Below are 22,667 nucleotides of genomic sequence, written 5' to 3'. Positions count from 1 at the left end.
AAGTGATTTCCAATGTACCTCGGGAACCTCCTGTGCTTTGCATATTTTATCTGTGATAACCAAGTTTATCCAGGAATGTCTGCATCCACAGCACTTCTCCAGGGCAATGAACCCAGCCTGTCTGACCCAGAGGACTCTGTACGTGTGTCTGGTACTACGGTACAGCTGGCCTCCTGTGTCACTTCTCTGCAATAAAAGGGTATTTCCTCAGTGCCGGTGTCTGGAGGTTGGACTCTTCTTGCAGAACTGAAGTGAGGGACAGGCTGAAGAAACTTCCACTTACAAAGCTGTGCTGCTGTGCTCAAGGTCTCCATGGGCTGAGGGGAGGAGGGCATAGGGCCATGTGTTAGGGAATGGGCCTGGGCTGAGCCTTCATGCCCAGTGCCCCAGGAGGTGCTGAATGATCAGCAGGGGTCTGCCTGGGATTGTCTCCTTGTGGGTTTCAGGCACCACCGCCCACTTGCCCTGCGGAGCAGCACAGAATCACAGAATCGTATAGGTGGTATAGAATCACAGAATCGTATAGGCCCTGAGCACAGCCAGCTCAGGGCCCTGCATGGAGCACAGGGATGGGAAGTATTGGCTGGCTAGGCCAGCATGGACACGCTGCCTTGGGGAAACGTGCCTTGGGGATGGGGAAATCCCTAGATAAGAACAAAGAAGGAACTCTGTGCTTATGGTGGGGTGAAATTACAAAGAGAAACTTATTTCTGCATGCAGCAGCTCGGGGCAGGCTGTTGTGTCGCAGGGGCAGCAGGAGTAGCCTGAGGAGCCTCTGGGCCAGCAGTCTTGTGCTGGGGAGTTTTCCTCCTCGCCTTGCTTTTTGTTCCTTCAGATACTTCCCAACTACCAGGTTGTTGCTTTGAGCTTCAGGAAACTAGAAACTTGCCCCATCTTTCAGAAGCCAGATTAACTCCTTAATCAGCTCCTTAACTGTGATTATAGCTATCCCTTCCTATCTCTCTGTCTAAAACAGTTCTTGTTCAGATATCGTTGTCAGCCATCTCTGCCACAGGATGTCCTACACTGTCCCACGCCTGTGCCTGTTCCCTGCAGGCTGTAGACACACTATCCTCACTTCCCCACCTTGCTCTCACCCTCACATATTCCCACCTGTACTGATGTCTTTGAAACACAAAGCCATTGGCTCATCACAGACACACACCCCTTACTGCCCTCGGTGACCAGTGGCACCACAGCACTACCCTTCAAGTGACATTTCACTTTCCATCATGCCCAGGCTCAGACTCTAACTTTTTCCTTTCTCATGCTGTTTGCTCTACAAAGAAAAACTTCATCCTCTCTGAAAGCATCCTTCGAGCAGCTGCAGGCTACTATGACATTGCCCTGAGTCTCTATGTCACAAGGCAAAAGAATGCCAAGCCCCTCAGTCTCTCCACACAAGTCATGTGTTCAGCCCCTTAACTCTACAGCTTCCCCCCACTCCTGCAGAACATGGAGCCCCACCCCAGCACAGATTATTTCAGATGTGGCCACACCCCTGCTGAGTGAAGGGAGGAGGTAACTCCCCTTGCCTGGGTGGCCACACTCCTCCTAATTCAGCCCCACATGCAGCTGGCCTTATTCGTGGTCAGCATGCTGCACTGGCCTCTGTAGCATCCCTTGAAGTGACTATGGCCTTCTCCTCAGGGTCACTCCTCAGCCAGTCAGCTCCAAGCTTACCCTGATACATGGGGTTATTCTGTCCTGGATGCAGGAATGACCACTTCTCTTGTAAAACGTGGTGAGGTTCTGTTGGACGAATCCCAGAGTTTCTCAAAGTCCCCATGAACTGAATCTTGATTGTGTCAGCTGTTAATGTGTGTGTGTAGGTGTCTCACCCTGTCCTCTGGTGCCTCTAACAAGATGACAGCATGAGGACATGACGGATAATAAAAGGAGGTCCTAGTCTAATGAGATGGACTGAAAAGTGCCTGAATCCCAGAGGGCTGTGTCCAGTGGCACAAAGTCCAGCTGGAGGATAATCACCAGGGGTGTAGCCCAGGGCTTGATATGGGTCCCGTTCTATTCAGCCTTTCCTTAGAGTCCTGGAGGATGGGACTGACGGCATCCTGAGCAAGTTTCTGGATGATACAGAACGGGGAGGAGAGGCTGGTACAGTGGCTGATTGCACTGCGGCTCAGAAGGACGTGGGCAGGCTGGAGAAGTGGGCAGAGAGGAAGCTCATCAAGTTCAACAAAGGGAAACACAAAGCCCTGCCCCTGGGCAGGCAGAACGCCATGGACCAGTACTGGGGGCTGGGGGCTGACTGCCTGGAAAGCAGGTTTCTAGAGAAGGATCAGGGTGTCTTGGTGGCTAACAAGGTGGCCACGAGCCAGCAGTGCGGCTGTGTGGCAAAGCAGGCCGACAGCCTCCTGGGCTGCGTTCAGGAGAGGTTTTCCAGCAGGTCGAGAGGTGATCCTTCCCCTCTAGTCAGCACTGCTGAAGCCACGTGTGGAGTGCTGTGTCCAGCGCTGGGCTGCCCAGTACAAGAGAGACATGGACTTACTGGAGCGAGTCCAGCAAAGGGCCACAAAGATGAGGAAGGCACACAAGCATCCTTCAGGAGGAGAGGCTGAGAGAGCTGGGACTTTTTAGCCTGGAGAAGGGAAGGCTGATGGGGATCTTGTCCATGTGTATCAATACCTGACGGGAGGGAATGAAGAAGAGGGAGCCAGGCTTTTCTCCATGGTGCCCAGTGACAGACATTGGGGAGCAAGGGAAGCACAGGAACTTCCTTCACAACGTAAAGAAAACACTTTTCTATGGTGAGGGTGATTGAACACTGGAACAGGTTGTCCAGAGGGGTTGTGGAGTCTCCATGCATGGAGATATTCAAAACCCAGCTGGACCCTGTATTGGGCATCCCGCTCTAGACTAGACGAGGCCATCTCCAGAGGTGCTGCGAAGAAGAGTCAGAAGGAACCAGTGGAGGTGTCTAGTGCTACACTCTGCTCTGAGCAGGGAGAGCTTGTCCGTTTGGTCAGGTTGGTGAGTGCTTTCTCCATTTGAGTTTTGAGAATGTCTGGGCCCTGGACCCAGTACTAATCAACTATAAAGGTGTACTTTTTTCCTTAAACCTCATGTGAAATTTCCCTTCCTGCTTCTTGTCCACATTGTCTCTTGTCCTTGTCTTTCCTTCCTGACTGCCAGACCCATCCTCATGCCTACTGTGAGCAAGGACAGCCACAAACTTCTCTCCAAGTGTGGCAACAGCAAGATCCCCTGTGACTGCACAGCCAGGCATTGTGGCCAGCTCCGATCAGAGAGACACCCTGGGGGTCCCTGCCTGGGCTCAGAGGAGGGCATGTGGAGACACCCAGCACCTAACACAGAGGGAATGTGGTGGTGCCTGTGGGCTGACACCAAAGCAGCATTTGGGGCAGAATGGGTGAGCAGAGAAGACCTCCAGCAGCTCCTCTGCATACGTGGTCAGGGAGTAATGCACTTGGTGTTGCTCCTGAGAGAGGATGGTGGCATGGGAGGGGAGGTACTAAGAGCTGTGGCAAGGCACTGGGGCTCAGAACTAGGTCTGGGGTTCCCAGCAGGCAGTGCCAGTGGCTACAGCCTCAAGAGACCCCTGACCATGGAGAGAGCCTCAGCGAGTCTTGTCCCAACTGTGGAGAGCTGCTGTAGCTGCAGAGAGGTTACTGGGAGTGCTGGGGTCAGTCCTGGCTGCCCTGCACCTCCCAGCCCAGCATGTCTCTTGGGTCTGCACAGCAATTGCACTAACTGGGGTGACAGCCCTGTCTGGCTGGGGATTGAGGGGAATTTAGGGTTTCCATCAGTGTGGGAGGTTCTTGGAGCATCATGGCTTTTGTTCAGATCCCTGTCCCTGTCCCTGGGCTGGCCCACACCTGCATCCCCACATGTGGCCCGAGACCTCTGCTGTGCAAGCACCACTTGGGACAGGGTGCATTCAGGGTTGGGGAAACATCCTCCCGGCACAGTTCTCACAACAGACCTCAGTGCCTCATTCCCCTGCAGCCGTCCAGCTTTGACTGCCCACCCCAGCACCCGACCCCTTCCCTGCCTTGACCATGGCCCCCTTGAGGATTTGCAGACAGCCCTGCTCTGGGGTCTGCCAGGGTCTGGGCATGTGTGAGCCCATGCAGGTCTGGATGATTCCCCAGTGCGGGCACTGAGCCCAGCAAGAAGACGGAGTTTGTCCAGTATTGGGAAGACACCCCAAACCCCATGACTCCCCCAACTTACTTTTCCCGCACCCTTTGCAGCTCCACCCATAAATCTTCATCGTTGTGGTCCGTCTCCCCATCATTGCTCATGGGGGACAATGGGGATCTGGGGGGTTGAAGGGGGCTCCTGGCAGATGGGGGCCCTCCACACCCCCCACCCCCTCGAGTTTCTCTTTCTGAACTGGGGTCCTCCCAAGCGCTTTTGGTTTTGGAGGGTCGATTGATTTGGGGTGTGTTGACGGCTGGAAGAGGGAGGGGATATAGGGGCACTAGGCGCTGGGGCGTGATGGGGGGTATTTGGGGCATCCGTGGGGTAGTTTTGAGGGTCCCTGGGGCAGTTGGGCATCAGTTGGTGGTCCCTGGGGGCAGGCCTGGGCTCCCTGAGGGCAATTCTGGGTCCATGGTGGCAGTTTGGGGTCCCATGGGGGGTGGTTTTGGGGTCAGTGAGGATGTTAGGGGTCTCTGGTGTAGTTTTGGGGGTTGCTGGGAGTAATTTGTGAGTCCTTGGGCGTAGTTTGCGGGGTTGCTTGGGTAGTATGGGGGTCCCTGGATAATCTTGGTGTCCCTGGGTTAATCTGTGTGTCCCTGGAGATGTTGGGCGTCGCTAGGATGTTCGGGGGCCCCGGGGGAGCTTTGACGTCCCTGGGACAGCTGGGGAGTCCTGGGCCAGTTGCAGAGTCCCTGGGGTAGGTTGAGGGTCCGTAGGGATAGTTTTTGGGGTCCCTGAGGTAATTTGGGGTCCCTCGAAGCAATTCAACTGGTCTTAGTGGTAGTTTGGGGGACCCTGGGGGCAGTTTTAGGCATCCCTGGAGTAGTTTTGGCGGTCCCTGGGGATAATTCAAGGAATTTTAGGGGCAGTTTGGGGGTCCCTGGTGCAGTTTGGAATCAGTTGGAGGTCCCTGGGTGCAGTTTGGGGGTCCCTAGGGATGTTGGACGTCCTTGGGTGTAGTTTTAGGGGTTCCTGGAGAAGTTGGGGTAGTTTGGGGAAGCTGGGGGGACCCAGGAGCAGTTTTAGGCATCCCTGGGGTAGTTTTGGGGTCCCTGGGGATAATTCAAGGAATTTTAGGGGCAGTTTGGGGGTCCCTGGTGCAGTTTGGAATCAGTTGGAGGTCCCTGGGTGCAGTTTGGGGTCCCTAGGGATGTTGGAGGTCGTTGGGGGAAGTTTTAGGGGTTCCTGGGGAAGTTGGGGTCCTTGGGGAAGCTGGGGGACCCAGGAGCAGTTTGGGGTCACTGGGGCTAATTGTGGGGTCCCTGGTATAGGTTGAGGGGTCCCTGGGGTAGTCTGGGGATCCCTGGGACAGTATTGTCATCACTGGGGCAGTTTGGAGGTGCCTGGGGGCAATTTAGGGTCCCTGAGGCAGTTTTGGGGGTCCCTGGGTGTAATTCAGCTTCCCTGGGGATAATCTGGGGGCCTCTGGGGTAGTTTTGGGGTCCCTGGGGGTAGTCTGGGGGCCCCTGGGGTAATTTCGGGGCAGTTTGGGGGCTCCACAGAGCAACGTGGGGGGTTCAAGGGAGTGCCCCCCCCCCCCCCCCCGGGGGAACCCCCCCAAAACACTCACCTGGGAGTACCCCCGATGGGGGGGGTCCCCAAGGTCCTGCATGTGGGACAGGAGCAGGAGTAAAGGGTGGGAATATATAGGGGGTAGCTATGGGGAGGGTTATATATGGGGAGGGGTATATATGGAAACTGTATATATGGGGATATATATGGAGATTATATATGGCGAGGGGTATATATGGGGGTATATACGGAGAGTATATATATGGCAGTGTATAAGGGGCATATATATGAGGAGGGGTGTAAATAGGGTTATAAATGAGGGGCTATAAAAAGGGGGTATAAATGGGGGCTATAAATGGGGAGGGGTATATAGGGGGTATATATAAGGAGGGGTGTAAATGGGGTTCTAAAATGGTTAAAAAGGCGGGTATAAATCGGGGTATAAATGGGGGGTACATATAGGGAAGGGTGTATATTGGGAGGGGTATAATGGGGAGGAGTGTATATGGGAGTATATACAGGGAGAGGTATATAGGGGGTATATAGGGGGATATATATATGGGGAGGGTAATACATGGTGGGTATATGGGTAGCATAAACAGGGGGTATAAATTAGGAGGGTATAAAATGGGGCTGATAAATGGAAGGGCTATAAATGTGGGGGCTATAAACGGGGGTACAAACAAGGGTGTACAAATGGGGGATACCCCACCCTACCTGGCTGCGGGGATCCCCCACAGTGGACAGGGGCTGCCGCAGTCACTGGGCCCAACGTTTGATCTTGCTTTCCCAGGTCTTCTTGCTGATGGGGTTTTTCAGGCAAGGGCAATTAAACCCCAGGGTGAAATAACCCCCCCTCCAGGGGTGGGATGGCCCGTGGTCCTCTGGGGTGGGGGGTCCTGGAGAAACAGGGTGCTGAGGTGGCCACCACCACCCCCAAAATGTCTGAGGGAGTCAGGGGGATGGGGAAAATAATTGCTGCTCTTTGAGGGACACCAAAGTCATGGGGTTTGAGGGACATCAAGGTCTTGGTGTTGGAGGTGGTCATTGATGGTCCGTGAGGAACATCAAGGTCTAGGAGTCTAGGGTTGGTCATCAATGGTCCTTAAGTGACACCAAGGTCTTGGGGTTTGGGAACAATCATCTCCAGTCCTTGGGGAATGTCTAGGTCTTGGAGTTTGGGGATAATCATCTAGAGTCCTTGAGGAACATCAAGGTTTTGGAGTTGCGGATGGTCGTCTCTGGTCTTTGATGTGTCTTACGTCATGTCTGAATAGCTCATAGGCCTGGAGTAGGCCCATGGCATGTGTAGGTGCTTCTTCTAATGTCAGTGCTGCCTGAGGAGCTGGTAGGGCAGGAGCAGGCCCATAGATTCTGTAGGTGCTTCTGATGTCACCAAAACAATATTTCAACCACGCCCAAATACAGCTTTTTGGAAGAACCATCATCAGCAGAAGTCCATACACCGCACACACGTGTATGCCACTGTAACTCATGCACAGACAGTGCCAGCAGTAGGAGGGTGTGAGGTCACCGTCAGGATAACCCATGAGCACACAGCAGTGGCAGTGCTGATGTCACCGATGGCACCCCATGGCTGTGGGGCTTGGTGCAGAGCGGCCGTGTGCTGTCACAAGGGCTTCACGGAGGACGGGAGCTGCCCGGCCCCGTGCCTGCGAGGCCGAAGGAGCAGCCCCTGCAGCCCTGGCTGGAGCAGTCGGGGTGGGGGGGGCTTGGGGACACCGCAGGGATGTGCCTGGGCACGGCGCCAGGAGGAAACCACAGACTTCCTGCCTGGGCGCTGCGGGGGGAGCGTGGGGAGTGCTGCGAGGCCACGTGGGCTGTGGTTGGTGCACCTGCAGGCTGGAGCTCCTGATGCGCCCGCGGGGAATAACGGCCCCTCGGTGACACGCTGACAGTCAGGGATCTGTCTGAGCCTCTGGGCTGCATGTCTGCTGCCAGGGCAGGGACATGTCCCAGCTCCGGCTCCTGCGAGGGACCTTCCATGGGGTCTCCAGGGAAGGATGGGTGAGCCAGCACTCCTGGGACGGGGCTCTGGCCTGGGCTAAGGCCCTTTCCCAGCTGCTGCTCCCAGCACAGCGGGGTCTGTAGCAGGGGCAGGGGCTGTTTCCTTCCCTTCCTGACACAGCCTCCGGCGCAGTCCCAGCCCTGTGCTTCCCACAGCACGAGGGTGGCTGCACACTCTCCCCTTGGGCTCTTGGGTGTGCCTGGCATAGGAGATGCTCAGTGCTCCTGGTCGACACAGCAGGGTTCAGGGGGTGAAAAATCCATTTACCCCCACACACGCAGCCCTGTCCTGTGATGGCCCCCCACCACAGTGACGTGACACCTGTAGCAGAGCCGTCTCTCATATATGGTCATGAATGGCGCTGGAGAAGTTCATTGGAGGGCTGGGCTGTGTCGGAGGGGAGATAGCTCCCGATAATGTCGAAAAAGGCCCTGCTGCTTTGATTGGCTCATCCTGTAGCTAGGCTGGCATCTGCAGAGATATCTTGCCCTCCTGTCGTCATTGTCCCCAGGAGCCGTGGCAGGGAGTGTGGCAGCGCAGGGATGTGCTGGCAGGGCAGGAGGCTCAGGATGGGCACAGAGGGAGTCCTGTCCCCTCGGATGCTGGGGCTGCTCCTCTGGGTACAGCTGTGCAGCGGTAAGTGCCAGTTCCATTGTCCCACAGCCCAGGCCCAGCAGTACCAGCATGGCCATCGGGATCTGTCCGGGAATGGGGTTTCTTTGCAGGTGCTACTGAGGTGAGGGTCAGAAGGTGCTCAGGTCCATGGAGCCTGTGCCTGCCTGTCTGGGTGGGAGAGAGCATGTCCTTTTCCAGGGCTCCGGTGTTTGGGGCAGCCTGTGCCTGGCTGGATGCATAGACACCCTGTCCTGGGGTAGCCTTTGGGGACCCCTGTTCCCCAGCACTGTGCCTCTGGAGCCGGTGGTGGCCTAGCTGGGGATGGCAGCAGGCAGAGATCCCCAGGGCACTGCCAACCTCTGGGGTACCCCAGAGGCTTTGTGTGCTGCTCTCGGCCCCCTTGTTCCAGGGCAGCCCTGAGCCCATGAGGGCAGTTTGTGCCCTGCAGAGAGAAGGGGATGGGGGCACCTGTGTCGAGGGACATCCTTGCTGGGGGGCCTGTCCCAGTGCAGGGGCTGGGCTGACACCAGGGGTGAGGAGGGGATGTGGGTGTGGGGATCATTGGAATGGTCTCAGTGGGAACAGGGAAAGCCCTGGGGGTGGGGCTGGGTTTGGATGGTGCCAGGGCAGGTGGTTTGCATGGGAAGCTCCAGGGCTGTGTACAGGAGGCTGTTCAGGGGGTGCTGGGCTGGGGAAGAGCGGGTGCCCTGTGCAGGGCTGGGCACAGTGTGCAGGTGTGCGTGGGCAGGGGGCAGGTGGCCGTTGGGGTGGGAAAAGGTGCCTTGTGCAGTTGGATGGCGAATAACCCAGCAGGGCCAGACCTGCTCACCCCCAGCCTTGCGCAGCCCGTGGGGATTGAACGGATCCCCACACCACACTGGGGACAGCCTGGAGGGGAGTGGGCTCCCACCCTGGCACCTCTGACATGGCCTGGGCAGGGGCTTCCCCCAGACCTGCAGTGCTGTGGCTTGGAGCTCTCCTGACCGGTGCCATGTTGGTGTTTGAAGGGGCTGCAGAGGTAAGGCTGGTGAATGGCGACAACGACTGTGCTGGGAGAGTGGAGGTGAAACATCAGGGCCAGTGGGGGACTGCATGTGGTGACTACTGGAGCATGAATGATGCGGCAGTGGTTTGTAAGCAGCTGGACTGTGGGTCTGCTGTTGGAGCTCCTCAATATGGACATTTTGGGCAAGGATCTGGCCCCATTTGGCTGGATGATGTTGGCTGTAATGGCACCGAGTTGGCCCTGTCTGACTGCACACACAGAGGATGGGGTGAACATGACTGCGATCACAGGTTCGACGCTGGAGTGATGTGTTCAGGTAAGGGGACAGCCTGTTCTCCACCTTTGGGTCTGGGACAGGGGACAAGGGACCTGGCTGTGCCTTCAGGATGCAACAGGCCAGTATCTGGCCCCATTTGGCTGGATGGTATTGCCTGTAATGGCACCAAATCTACCCTGTCTGACTGCCCACACAGAAGATGAGGGGAAAATAATTGAATTCATGTGGGTGATGCTGGAGTGATGTCTTCAGGTAAGGGACAGCCTATTCCCCACCTCTGGGCATGTGACGGGGGAAGAGACCTTGGGTGTGCCCTCAGGGAGCAATAAGTGGGCACCGCAGCACTGCCCAATGTGGTCAGTCACACTGCTGAGGTGGGACTGTCATTGCTGGTGTTCCCAGTGCCTGGGAAAAGCCCAGAGGGAGCCTAGCCCAGGCTGAACTAACCCTGCTGCAGTCTCTCAGCCCCTCTTCAGTCAGCGTCTTGGGCTGCAGATGAATCCTCCATCCCTGCCCTGGGGTGTCCACTGATCTCCACTGGTCTCTACCCATTCTGCCAGCTCCCAGACAACAGTGCTGAGGGTCCCTGTGCTGGAGAAACCAGAGGGACTTGCTTGGCACTGCACACCTTGGAGGAAGGGCATGAGATGGCTGGTCCCCTGGGTCATTGCCCTTCACAGGCAAGAGTACCTCAACTGAATCAAAAGGGCTTTTCCGAGAGCATGAGTGCTGGGCCCTGGGAGAGGAGCAGGGTGGCACACAGCCCTGTCACTGCCTGTCCCCAGGGCGCGGCTTGGGTGGTCCAGCCAGCTCCTGCAAGGCTTGGGAGCTTGGCAGCTGCTTGACTCTGGCTGTTCCCTTCTGCATCACTGCATGCATGGGTTGATACTGGGACGTTCCTGGGGCTGTGACAGCCCCATGGGGACATAGCCCCATGCAGGCAGCACTTCCCTGCTGCCCAGCCTCTCCTGCCTGCCCATGGTTCCCCACACTGCCCCATGCAGGCAGCGCTGACCTGCTGCCCAGCCTCTCCTGCCTGCCCATGGTTCCCCACACTGCCCCATGAAACAGAGGCTTTGGCAGCACTTTCTGACTCTCGTCTGTGCCTGCTGTCACCCTCTGAGCCAGCACTGAGTCCAGGGGGGCATACAGGTCTCCTGTCCCTGTGCCTGGATGTTGCCTTGGGACCTGTGCACCTCTGGACAGAGCACTGTGTGCCTGGCTGAGGACACCCCCTCCGAGCAGGCATCGGAGAGGGCTGGACAGGCACCAGCCATGGTAACAGCTGCACCATTTCTGTGCTCTGTGACATCTCCCCCTAACAGCAACCTCCCAACACCCCAGAACACCCCTGGGAGCAGGGTGCATTTCTGGCTGCGTCAAGGTGCTGGTCCTGCCTGGTCACAAGCTCTGCAGGGGCTGAGCAGGCTGCAGCAGTCATTATCATCTGGGACAGTTCTCCCGGACCCAAACTGCGCACACCACACTGCAGTGCTGGTGGGACGCTGCCAGGCAGCACAGGGCACCTTATGGAGCAGCAGATTGTCCGAGCTGTGCTGGTGCTGCAACAGACACATAACCTTGAGTGCTGTTATGGTGTAGAGAAGGTGTGCAGGGGGACCTGAATGTGTTTGTGTCACCAAGACTGCACGAACAGCTTCCTCTGGGATGTGCAAGGGGCTATATGCTCATGACTTGATTGGAGGTGATGCAGGATGTGGTCCTGTATCTGTCAGAGGACTCTGGGAACTCCCACTTACTTTCTTTATTCCAGGTTTTGTCCAGCTGGTAGAAGGGAATAGCCGCTGCTCAGGACGTGTGGAGATCCATGAGGGGGACCAGTGGAAAACTGTCTGTGACTCCCACTTTAGTCCCAAAGCTGCCGATGTGGTCTGCAGGGAGCTGCAGTGTGGGGTGGCCCTGCCTGTCACTGGGGCAGCTCACTTTGGAGAAGGGGTTGGTCCCACCTGGGATGGAGAGCTGCAGTGTGTGGGGAATGAATCCCTCCTCATTTCCTGCCCCAGGGGGTCCCGCAGGGACCAGCCCTGCACCCACATGAACAGCGCTGCTGTCACCTGCACATGTAAGGACTCAGGGTGGGGTGGTGAACACTGGGTGAGCTCCAGCCTGCGGGGGTCAGGTTGTGCCTGTGGAGACAAGGGAACTGGGGTACCTGTTCCCACAGGCTGGCAGAGAGGTGACCTTCCTGGGGCATCCTAGACAAGGGCAGGGCTGGGCTGATGTCCGAGGACAAGGAGGGGGCATGGATTGGGAGGTCTCACTGGGATCATCGTATTGCACCACAGGGGACAGAGAAAGGCGTGAGGGTGGAGGATGAGCTGGGAGATGCCCAGGGCAGGCTGTGGTCCAGGAGAGGTCAGGACCTGGGCAGAAGCAGTGTGTGCTTGGGGAGCCATGGTGGGGGCAGGTCTCTTCTCAGGGTGCTGGCTGGGGAGGAGCAGGTGCCCTGGGTGGGCATGGGATGGGGCCAGGTTGCAGGGGGCCATTGGGGTGGAAGGAAGTGCCAAAGTCTGTGGGGCCACAAGTGACCCAGTGCGGCTGGAGCTGGGCATCCCCAGCCTTGCATAGCCTGTGGGGATACAAGGGACCCCTGCACTGCCCTGGGGACAGCCTGGAGGGGAGTGGTCTCCCACCCTGGCATCCCTGGCTCCACCAGGGCAGGGGCTCCCCCAGACCCACAGTGCTGGGGCTCGGCACTGTCCTGACTGGTCCTGTGTCAGTGTTTGAAGGGGCTGTGGACGTGAGGCTGATGGACGGCGGCAGGCGCTGTGCTGGGAGAGTGGAGGTGAAACAACAGGGCCAGTGGGGGACCGTGTGTGGTGACGACTGGGACATGCAGGATGCTGCAGTGGTTTGTAAGCAGCTGGAGTGTGGGTCTGCTGTTGGAGCTCCTAAATACGGAGGCTTTGGGCCAGGATCTGGCCCCATTTGGCTGGATGATGTTGGCTGTAATGGCACCGAGTCGGCCCTGTCTGACTGCCCACACGGAGGATGGGGTGAAAATAACTGCCTTCATTCTGGTGATGCTGGGGTGATGTGTTCAGGTAAGGGAACAGCCTATTCCCCACCTCTGGGCATGTGACGGGGGAAGAGACCTTGCATGTGTCCTCAGGGAGCAATAAGTGGGCACCGCAGCACTGCCCAATGTGGCCAGTCACACTGCTGAGGTGGGACTGTCATTGCTGGTGTTCTCAGTGCCTGGGAAAAGCCTAGAGGGAGCTTAGCGCAGGCTGAACTAACTCTGCCACAGTGTCTCAGCCCCTCTTCAGTCAGTGTCTTGGGCTGCAGATGAATCCTCCATCCGTGCTATGGGGTTTCCACTGATCTCCACTGCTCTAGAGCCATTCTGGCAGCTCCCAGACAACAGTGCTGTGGGTCCCTGTGCTGGAGAAACCAGGGGGACTTCCTTGGTACTGCACACCTCGGAGGAAGGGCATGGGATGGCTGGTCCCCTGGGTCATTGCCCTTCACAGGCATGAGTACCTCAACTGAATCAAAAGGGCTTTTCCGAGAGCATGAGTGCTGGGCCCTGGGAGAGGAGCAGGGTGGCACACAGCCCTTTCACTGCCTGTCCCCAGGGCTCGGCTGTGTGGTCCAGCCAGCTCCTGCAAGGCTTGGGAGCTTGGCAGCTGCTTGACTCTGCCTGTTCCCTTCTGCATCACTGCATGCACAGGCTGGTACTGGGACGTCCCTGGGGCTGTGACAGCCCCACGGAGACATGGCCCCATGCAGGCAGCGCTGACCTGCTGCCCAGCCTCTCCTGCCTGCCCATGGTTCCCCACACTGCCCCATGAAACAGAGGCTTTGGCAGCACTTTCTGACTTTCCTCTGTGCCTGCTGTCACCCTCTGAGCCAGCACTGAGTCCAGGGGGGCATGCAGGTCTCCTGTCCCTCTGCCTGGATGTTGCCTTGGGACCTGTGCCCCTATGGACAGAGCACTGTGTGCCTGACTGAGGACACCCCCTCCGAGCAGGAATCAGAGAGGGCTGGACAGGCACCAGCCATGGTAACAGCTGCACCATTTCTGTGCTCTGTGACATCTCCCCCTTACAGCAACCTCCCAACACCCCAGAACACCCCTGGGAGCAGGGTGCATTTCTGGCTGCATCAAGGTGCTGGTCCTGCCTGTTTGCAAGCTCTGCAGGGGCTGAGCAGGCTGCAGCAGTCATTATCATCTGGGACAGTTCTCCCGGACCCAAACTGTGCACACCACACTGCAGTGCTGGTGGGACGCTGCCAGGCAGCACAGGGCACCTTATGGAGCAGCAGATTGTCCGAGCTGTGCTGGTGCTGCAACAGACACATAACCTTGAGTGCTGTTATGGTGTAGAGAAGGTGTGCAGGGGGGCCTGGATGTGTTTGTGTGAACAATACTCCCCCAAGAGTTTCCTCTGGGATGTGCAATGGGCTATTTGGTCACGGCTTGATTGGAGGTGATGCAGGATGTGGTCCTGTATCTGTCAGAGGACTCTGGGAAATCCCACTTACTTTGTTTTTTTCCAGGATTTGTCCGTCTTGTAGAAGGGAAGAGCCACTGCTCAGGACGTGTGGAGATCCATGATGGGGACCAGTGGAAAACTGTCTGTGATTCCCACTTTAGTCCCAAAGCTGCCGATGTGGTCTGCAGGGAGCTGCAGTGTGGGGTGGCCCTGCCTGTTGCTGGGGCAGCTCACTTCGGAGAAGGGGTTGGTCCCACCTGGGATGGAGAGCTGCAGTGTGTGGGGAATGAATCCCTCCTCATCTCCTGCCCCAGGGGGTCCCGCAGGGACCAGCCCTGCACCCACATGAACAGCGCTGCTGTCACCTGCACACGTAAGGACCCAGGGTGGGGTGTTGAACACCAGGGCTGAGCCGGGTGTCGGAAAAGAGAGTAAGGTCCGTGCTGGACTGGGCGTGAGGACAGGAGGGCGGATGGGTTGTCTGCAGCATGAAAATAGTGCAGAGGGAGAAGAAAGGCATGCTGTGCCTCTGACCTCTCCACCAGCTTCTGAGGGTACAGGAGCACCAATCCACCTCCTCCTCCTCCTCCAAAGAGCCTCCTCCTCTCTCTCTAGAGTACACAGGGTTCAGGCTGGTGAACGGCAGCACAGCGTGTGCGGGATGGGTGGAGGTCCAGGTGCTGGGGACCTGGGGAACCCTCTGTGCCTCCCGTTGGGATCTCTCGGATGCCCACGTTCTCTGTCGTCAACTCAACTGCGGGTTTGCTGAGTCCATTCCTGGAGGAGGGCATTTTGGGAGAGGAATCGGACCAGTCTGGAGAGACTCATTCCACTGTGATGGGACTGAAGTCCACCTGGGACAGTGCCCAGTGACCACCCTGGGGGCCTCACCGTGCTCCCATGGGAACAATGCTGCTGTCATTTGCTCAGGTGAGTGCCGGAAAAATGTAGCATTAACTCCCTTTGCGCCTTGTGTGTGACGTGGCCACCCAAAGCAGGCGTCCCATGATAGTTAGCCTGAATTTCTCCCTGGAGGAAGCCTTGCTTTCCCAGGAGGCTTCTGGAGGGCTTTTCCTGCTCAGGCTGCTGCTCTACCATGGGACAGCTGGGGACTGAACGGAGAAAGGCATCTGCCCTCAGGGCAGGAGATTGGGCCCCCACGCCACTGCCAGGCCTGGGCTCCTGTGTTTTTCTCCTGTGGGATGAGCTCAGGACAGGGCTGCGGAGCTCTGCTCCATCCCTCTGGCTGCAGACACCTGCGTGCCATCCCCACAGAGAGCCCTGCAGAGCCTCATCCCACCACCCAGGCAGGAGCTGCCTGGGTGCCCCCAGCAGCAGCAGAGCTGGGTGTGAGCTGCAGAGCAGGCACAGGCTTCGGCCTCTCTTCTTGTCAGCACAAGGCTCAGACTTGTCCTGTTTGGTGGGAAAATTGCCCCTTGCCCTCCTCCCTGAAGGGTGCCATGCTCCCCAGTGCCACCCACGGGTGTGGCATCTCTGCTCTTCCCAGGCTCAGCCAGCTTTGCATCCCTGCGCCTGGTGGGCGGAGGGAGCCGGTGCGACGGGCGAGTGGAGATCTTGCAGCGCGGGACATGGGGCAGAGTCCTGGATGACCAGTGGGACGTGCAGGAGGCCAGCGTGGTGTGCCGGCAGCTGCAGTGCGGACAGGCAGAGGCAGCCTACAACCCCCCAAAGCCTGAGCGAGGGACGGGCCCCGTAGGGCTGCGAGGGGTCCGGTGTGCAGGGCATGAGACCAAGCTGACCCTCTGCAACACCTCCCTGCCCGAGAGTGCACTGGTGGCAGGGGTTGCAGAGGATGTGGGAGTCATTTGCTGGGGTGAGCAGCACTGCATGGGCCCCCCAGATGATGGGTGGGCAGCCAGCCCCTGACAGCCACTGGGGTTTCTCTCCACTGCAGGGAGCCGGCGGGTCCGTCTGGTGAACGGGTCTGGGCGCTGCGCCGGGAGAGTGGAGATCTACTACCAGGGCAGCTGGGGGACCGTCTGCGACGATGGCTGGGACCTGTCTGATGCTGCTGTTGTTTGCCACCAGCTGGGCTGTGGAGGGGCGGTGGAGGCGGCCAGCTCTGCTAAGTTTGGGGAAGGCTCCGGGCAGATCTGGCTGGATGGCGTGACCTGCTCTGGGGACGAAGCTGCTCTCTGGGACTGCCCTGCCAGGCCCTGGGGGCAGCACGACTGCGGGCACAAAGAGGATGCGGGAGTCATCTGCTCAGGTCTGTGCTGGCAGCTGTGGTGTGAGCCTGCTGCTGGGGAGGCCAGGACGTGGGGACAGCCAGGCATGGCCAAGGCTGTCTCTGGCTGCCACTGAGTCCTGGCATGAGCCTGTAGACACCCATGCACGGGCACCCTCAGTCCCACTGGGGGTCCCTGGGGAGCTCAGCCATCCCCAAGTGTTAGCAGGAAGGGCAGGGGTGTCTGTGCATCAGGGACTTCTCTGTGCCCCTGGGTGCAAGGGGCACGTGCTGGCCCTGCCCCTGCCTGGCTGAGGGCCTGGGGAGTGCAGAGGTGTCCTGGCTCCCACAGCCCCAGACCAGCCTCTTCCCCCTTCCTGCCTTTCCTCCCAGAGTTCCTGGCCCTGAGGCTGCAGAACAGCGACGGCTGCTCCGGGCGCCTGCAGGTTTTCTACAACGGGACGTGGGGAAGCATTTGCTCCAATTTGATGACTCTTGACACTGTGTCGCTGGCATGCAAGGAGCTGGGCTGTGGGGACGGAGGATCCCTGGAAACACGCCTGCCCTATGGCAGGGTGTCTGGCCCTGCGTGGCTGGATAATGTGCAGTGTGGGGAGAAAACCAGCTCCTTCTGGCAGTGTCCCTCCACTCCCTGGGACCCACAGTCATGTGAAGACCTGCGAGAGGAGATCCACATCACCTGCGATGGTAACTCTGAGCCACTGGGGCACAGTGTCACCCCAGCTCCTGCTCCCCTCTATGCACATCCAAACACAGAGGGCCTTTTCCTTTCTGTGTCAGACCCTTCTGCTGCCGGTGGCACAAACGTGACCACAGCCACACAAGTCCAGCAGCAGTTGTCACCCAGGTTGCCAGCAGCACCTGGGGGAGGCAGAGGCATCTCCAGGGGAGGTCTCAGAAGAGACCACACAGGTTTCAGAAGAGACTCCCCTCCACAGACACGCTACTGCTGCTCTGTGAACCAGGGACCTTTAGGGGCGGAGCAATCAGGGTCCCCCCAGTCCTGCGCATGTCCCCTGAATGACCGGGCTTCAGGTGCGGCCATGACTGAGATGGTACAGGGAGGCACAAGTAGAGCTCAGCCTCACTCTCTTCTGCACGATCCCACACAGCAGCCCCTTCACTTCAGTGTTTCTTTCTTCAGGGGCACGCCCAGAAATGTCCCCGGAGCCATTGGCCCCATGCCCCAACTCCACGAGCTGCACAGGTATTGAGCTGCTCCTCTGTGTACCCTTCTTGTCTGGCAGGGCTCTGCCTGCTGTCTCAGTGCCATGGGAGGTCTTTGCCTTCTCCAGACAGGGAGAAGATTCGTGCCGTGGGAGGCGAGGACGGGTGCTCGGGCAGAGTGGAGGTGTGGCACCGTGGCTCCTGGGGGACGGTGTGCGACGACTCCTGGGACATGCGGGCTGCCGAGGTGGCGTGCAGGCAGCTGGGCTGTGGTCCTGCGGTGTCTGCCCTGAATGAGGCTGCATTTGGGATGGGGCAAGGCCCCATCTGGCTGGAGCAGGTGGAGTGCCGCGGGACGGAGCCATCCCTGCAGGACTGCTGGGCCCGGCCCGGGGATGGCGGTGCTTGCCGGCATAAGGAAGACGCTGCCGTGCGCTGCTCAGGTGAGTGGCAGGGCTGGGACGCCTTGCTGGAGTATTGGCAGGGAGCTGGGGAAGGCCTTTCACCGCCTTGGTCCTGGCATGGCCCCTGACCTCCTGAGAGCAAGACTGTTCCTGCAGAGTGCAGGAGCCTGGTGCCAGGCAGGGAGCAGCCTCGGTGGAACTGGGTGTCCTCTGGGCACTGCCCATGGGGCCCTGCAGCCCCAGGGCTATTCCCTGGGCTGCCTGTCCTACATGGGCTGCCTACCGCCCAGAGCAGAGGCCCTGGGCCCTGTCCCGGCCTCCCTTTCTGGCACTACTGGAGGAGCACTTTGGGTGGGATGTGTCAGGGACATCTACAGACACACACGCGGTGTGTTGGGGAGGAGGCTCCCCGATACCTGCACACCCACCCTCTCAGCCCAGCTCTCCTTTTCCTCCTCTGCAGCTACTCCCAGGACAGCAGCATCCCCAACCCGAGCAGGTAACTTGTCCTCCTGCCTGAGGCTGGGTATCCCTGGGGCCAGGCTGTGACCCACAGCTGGATGGAAGGGGCTCCTTGCTGAGGTGGGAAACTCCCAGGAGGAGGCACTGGGGAGGTGGTGGTGGGGTCGGGGAGGGTTGGAATGTACTCACCAGGGTGGAAGCTTGCCCATGAGTCCCCCCTGGGGCCCTCCACCCCCTGCTGCCTTGTGTGATGGGAGTCAGGGCTGGTGCTGCCCCCTCCTCTCCCAGGCCTGGTGCTGCCCCTGCCATGTTCTTGCCCATACAGGTCCCACGCGGGGCCATTTGACCAGCAGCGGGAGACTCTCTATGCCTGTCATCATCTGCATCATCCTGGGGGCCCTCCTCTGCCTGCTCCTGGCCCTCCTGGCTGGGCAATTGCTAAGGGCCAGGTCGGGACGCAGAGGTGGGTCCTTCCACAGCAGTCCCAGGGGGAGATGCCTCCTGGAAGGGCTGTGGGGTGCTGTGGGGTGTCAGTGAGGGGCACAGGCAGAGCTGGAGGGGATGAGACTGTTTGCTGCCACCTGTCTTATCCACCGCCCCATTGACTGCCTGGCCGTGGGGCACCAGCAGCAAGGGTTAGAGAGAGCTCAGAGGCATGGGGGGCTTGCACTGGGGCAAGGAGAGAAATGGTAGACTGCGGATGGCCAAGGCTGTCAGTGCTCTGGGTAGTGCTGGAAGGGGCTCTGGGATAACACAGATGACAGGAGGTGTGTGGGGCAGTAGGGTCCATCTCCGTGGTGTCAGGTCCCCATCCTGTCGCTCTGCCCAGCCCTGCCCACCCCATGGCAGGGCAGGGGCCCTTCTGTAGACCCATGGGGCAGATAGGGAGCAGCTCCAGGTGGAGAGGAAACATGGGAGCTGCTCCAGGGTCAGATAAGGGAAACAAGACCCAGGGACCCGCGGAGCATGAGCAATGTCTCCGAAAGGATGATGCGAGTGTGACGCTGCCCCAGATAATCTCCGCAGCAACGTTGCCCTCACTGCGGATGTGGCAGTCGTGTCTGGAGAGTGCAGTGGGGCTGTGCTGTCAGAGCAGTCCTGGACTGGCCCAAGCAACAGGTCTGGGGGAGCACAGTGGGATCCCATCACCCCTCTGCCTCTCCCTGGGCCAGCCCTGCCTCTGTCCCCAGGCTCCCGGAGAGGTCAGGAGCTCTTTCCCGAGGCCGTGTATGAGGAGATCGGTTACAGCCCAGTGTGGGAGAAGCAGGCAAGGTTTGGTCGCTCAGGTGGGTGTGGGTCCTCCCTGGAGGCACATCTGCAGGACCCTTTCCCCTGGCCTCAACACAGAGCTTAACCACTGGAGCCCTGCCCACTGTGGTCCCTGCAGCACTGCTGTTGTGTGGTCTGTGGGGAGAGCATCCACGCCTTGGGTGCAGAAGAGGAGCTTTCTCCCCACCAGCTTTGCCCGTCCCAGCTGCACAGCCCCTCTCTTCCTGCCCCTGCACCCCATGTGACACCTGAGGAGTGAGGGAAGGGGCTGTCCTAGCACAGCTCGGGGAGCACCTTTGAGACAGTGTTTGTCCTGGGGGAGCCGAGTAAATTCCCCGCCCTCCTCCTCATGCAGCCCCAGCTCTGTGGGTCCCCCTTCCCCAGCAGTGCTGGCCATGAGACAGGTCAGTGGGGCTCGCTCCATAACACCTGCTGTGCATCTCTCCAGGCTCCTATGCAGAGGAGTCCCTGACCCAGCTGCAGCCCTACCATGGGGACACCGAGGAGGAGGATGGTCTGGGATCAGCACCAGGTAATGGAGGCAGGAAGGGGTTGATCTCCCTGTAGACATGTGATGGACAGAGGTGTCAGTGAGTGTCACCATCAGAGATGGGGAGGACATGGGGGTCTCCTGTGGTGCTGCCAACACCAGTGTCTCAGCCCTGTGTTTCCATGTGCATTGTCCCATCCTCTGCTCTGCAGGACATAACTTCTCACTGTCACCAGCTCCCCTCTCCTTTCAGATGTCCTTGTTGTGCCTGGAGGCGACCCAGCAGATGGCTATGATGATGCCAAGGAGGTTCCTGACTTTGAGGAGGATGCTGCTCCTGAGCAGGGAGCTTGGGAAATGCCCAGGGTGCCAGAGGAGGGAGCAGGGTCCAGGGATGCACTAGGAGGTGAGAGGGAAAGATAGCGCTGCTGGTTCCTGGGGTGCCATCCCTCGTGCCACCGATGTCGCTACCGTCCTGACACCCAAACCTCCTGGGAAGGGGGAACCTGCCACGGGAGTTTTCCTTGGAGGGACTGTGGGTAGGATAAGGAGCTGAATGTGGTGAGGAGCAGGGAGGAAGGTGATGTACAGACCCCATGGGGTGAACTGCAATGTCCTGCCTTGCTGCTTGCAGGGAGTAGCCTGCACTCCGAGAGAAGTGCTGGGGTCCCTGGAGCTGAAGGAGACACCTCGTCCCTGTCCCTGGGGAGCATGGGCTATGATGATGCTGAAGAGGTGTCTGTGGCACATCCCCATGAGGACACAAAGGCTGTGACACCGCAGCTTGGTGCACAACAGTCCCTGAGCCCCAGGCCAGGAGAGCCCATCCCTGCTGTGCAGCTGGGTGCAGCCAGGAGGGAGAAGAGCTCTGTGCAGCTGGGAGAGCTGTGAGCACCAGGGAAACATCTCCCTTTACCACCGGCAGCAGAAACCGCCTGGAGTTTCATCTGTTTTTATTCCCACTTTTACACTGTGTGTCCATATTGGTTCTTATTAAAAGACTCTGAGGGCTTTGACCCAGAGCTGGGTCTTGCCTGCCCAGGTGTTGGGTCACCTCCCTGAGGCTGATCACAGGGCACAGAGAACGATGACACAGTGGTAGGCAAGGGGCGCATCTCAGGGACAGCATGCTCGGGGTCAGGCTGTGGGGCTGTGAGAGCCCATGGTCCCTGGGATATAATCCTGCTGACAGAGACATTTCCGAGCTGCTGGCCATGGGCAGTTTCTAGTCAAAATGGCGCTCTGGTAGGTGTCGTGGTGCACCCCAGCGGGAACATCCATTTCCTCACCCTCGGGTTTCCAGCTGCTCTTTCTCCCATGCCCTGCCTGGGCCACGCTGGTCCCCCAGTGCAGAGGCCAATGCCAGAGCTGCTATGTCAGGGTCAGCCCTGGGCTGTGAAGGCACAGAAGTGAGCCCTAAGGTGGCTGAGTCCCCTGAACACCCCAGCCATCCCCAGGGGGGATCATGGCCCACGGATTACCTCCCACAATGGTTAGGATGCAGCTCTGCCCCCCCCTGCGCCAGCACAGGGTGCAGAGCCACTTTCTGGGACACACGGGCTGAGATTCCCTGTCCTCATGCTCTGCCAGGACCCCAGTCTCCATGGGCTGTTCCCACTGCCTTGGGCCTTCGCAGACCCTGAGCATTCTTGTCACAGCCACAGAGCTGCCTTCTTCCTCAGCAGGGGCTGTAAGGCCCCAAGGCAGCCCTGGGACCCCCTCCTCGTGCTCCCCCCCAGCCCCCAGCCCTGCCCTCCTGCTGTCTCCCCAGGGCTCTCAATTTGGGTATGTGTCAGGGCAGTGTGAGGTACAGGAGGGATAGGAGCAGGGGGGATGAGGGCACCTTTCCCTCAGTGCTTTTGGAGGGCCAGGGGGATGGAGATAGAAGCCCCATGAGACGTGTGCTGCAGCCAAAAGCCATGGCCTGGAGAAGGACCCATCCAGGAGGATGCTCATGTGGGTACATTTCCATGGCACAGGAGATTTTGTGTCCCTCACAAAAGAGGTGTTACCGGGAGCTGAGCCCTGGTCCCTCTCCCTTGGCCAGGGCTTTTCACAAGCCCCAGGGGCCATGGGCAGAAAAACCTCTTACACAGGAGCCAGGCAGCAAGAAGGGTTTGACACTTGGGCAGGACCTGGAGCCCAAACTGCCCTCCCTGCTCCCACTGGTGGGTCTCTACATCCCTCTGGACCTTCCCTGAAAGGCTCCTCTGCTGCAGGCTGGAAGGCGTGTTGGCTCCCTGTGGGGACTTGCTGCAGCTCAGTACTGCTGCAAACAGCAGGTTCTGGCCCAAGAGGAGAAGAGGGGAGGAGGCAGCTCTTGCCAAACTTCCTCTCCCACTTCAGCGGGGCCCCATTCCCTGCTGGGAGCTCCTCCACCCCATGGGTGACCCTGGGGGGATGGGGAGGATGGCCAAGCTCACACATCCCTCTGCTCCACATCCTGCAGCCTTCCTGCTGTCCTGGAAAACTCCCACTGGGGAGAAAGCTCCAGCCCTGCATCTCAGAGAAATGAGGTAGAAAAGAGAAGTAAAGAAGAAGAGGGGAGTGTTATCTTCTGAACACAGGATGGTGGGGGCCTA

The 22,667-nt window shown here is 58.9% G+C and overlaps 1 pseudogene; it reads left to right on the top strand.

Moving 5' to 3' along the window:
• Positions 1 to 75: 75 nt before the first annotated feature.
• LOC140645583 (scavenger receptor cysteine-rich type 1 protein M130-like) lies at positions 76 to 20,976 on the top strand (annotated as a pseudogene).
• The last annotated feature ends 1,691 nt before the right edge of the window (positions 20,977 to 22,667 follow it).

This window comes from Ciconia boyciana, chromosome 35 (assembly GCF_034638445.1).
Source record: "Ciconia boyciana chromosome 35, ASM3463844v1, whole genome shotgun sequence".
NCBI classification, from domain to species: Eukaryota; Metazoa; Chordata; class Aves; order Ciconiiformes; family Ciconiidae; genus Ciconia; species Ciconia boyciana.
The sequence above is the reverse complement of the archived record's forward strand: the minus strand, read 5'-3'. Positions and strand labels throughout refer to the sequence as shown.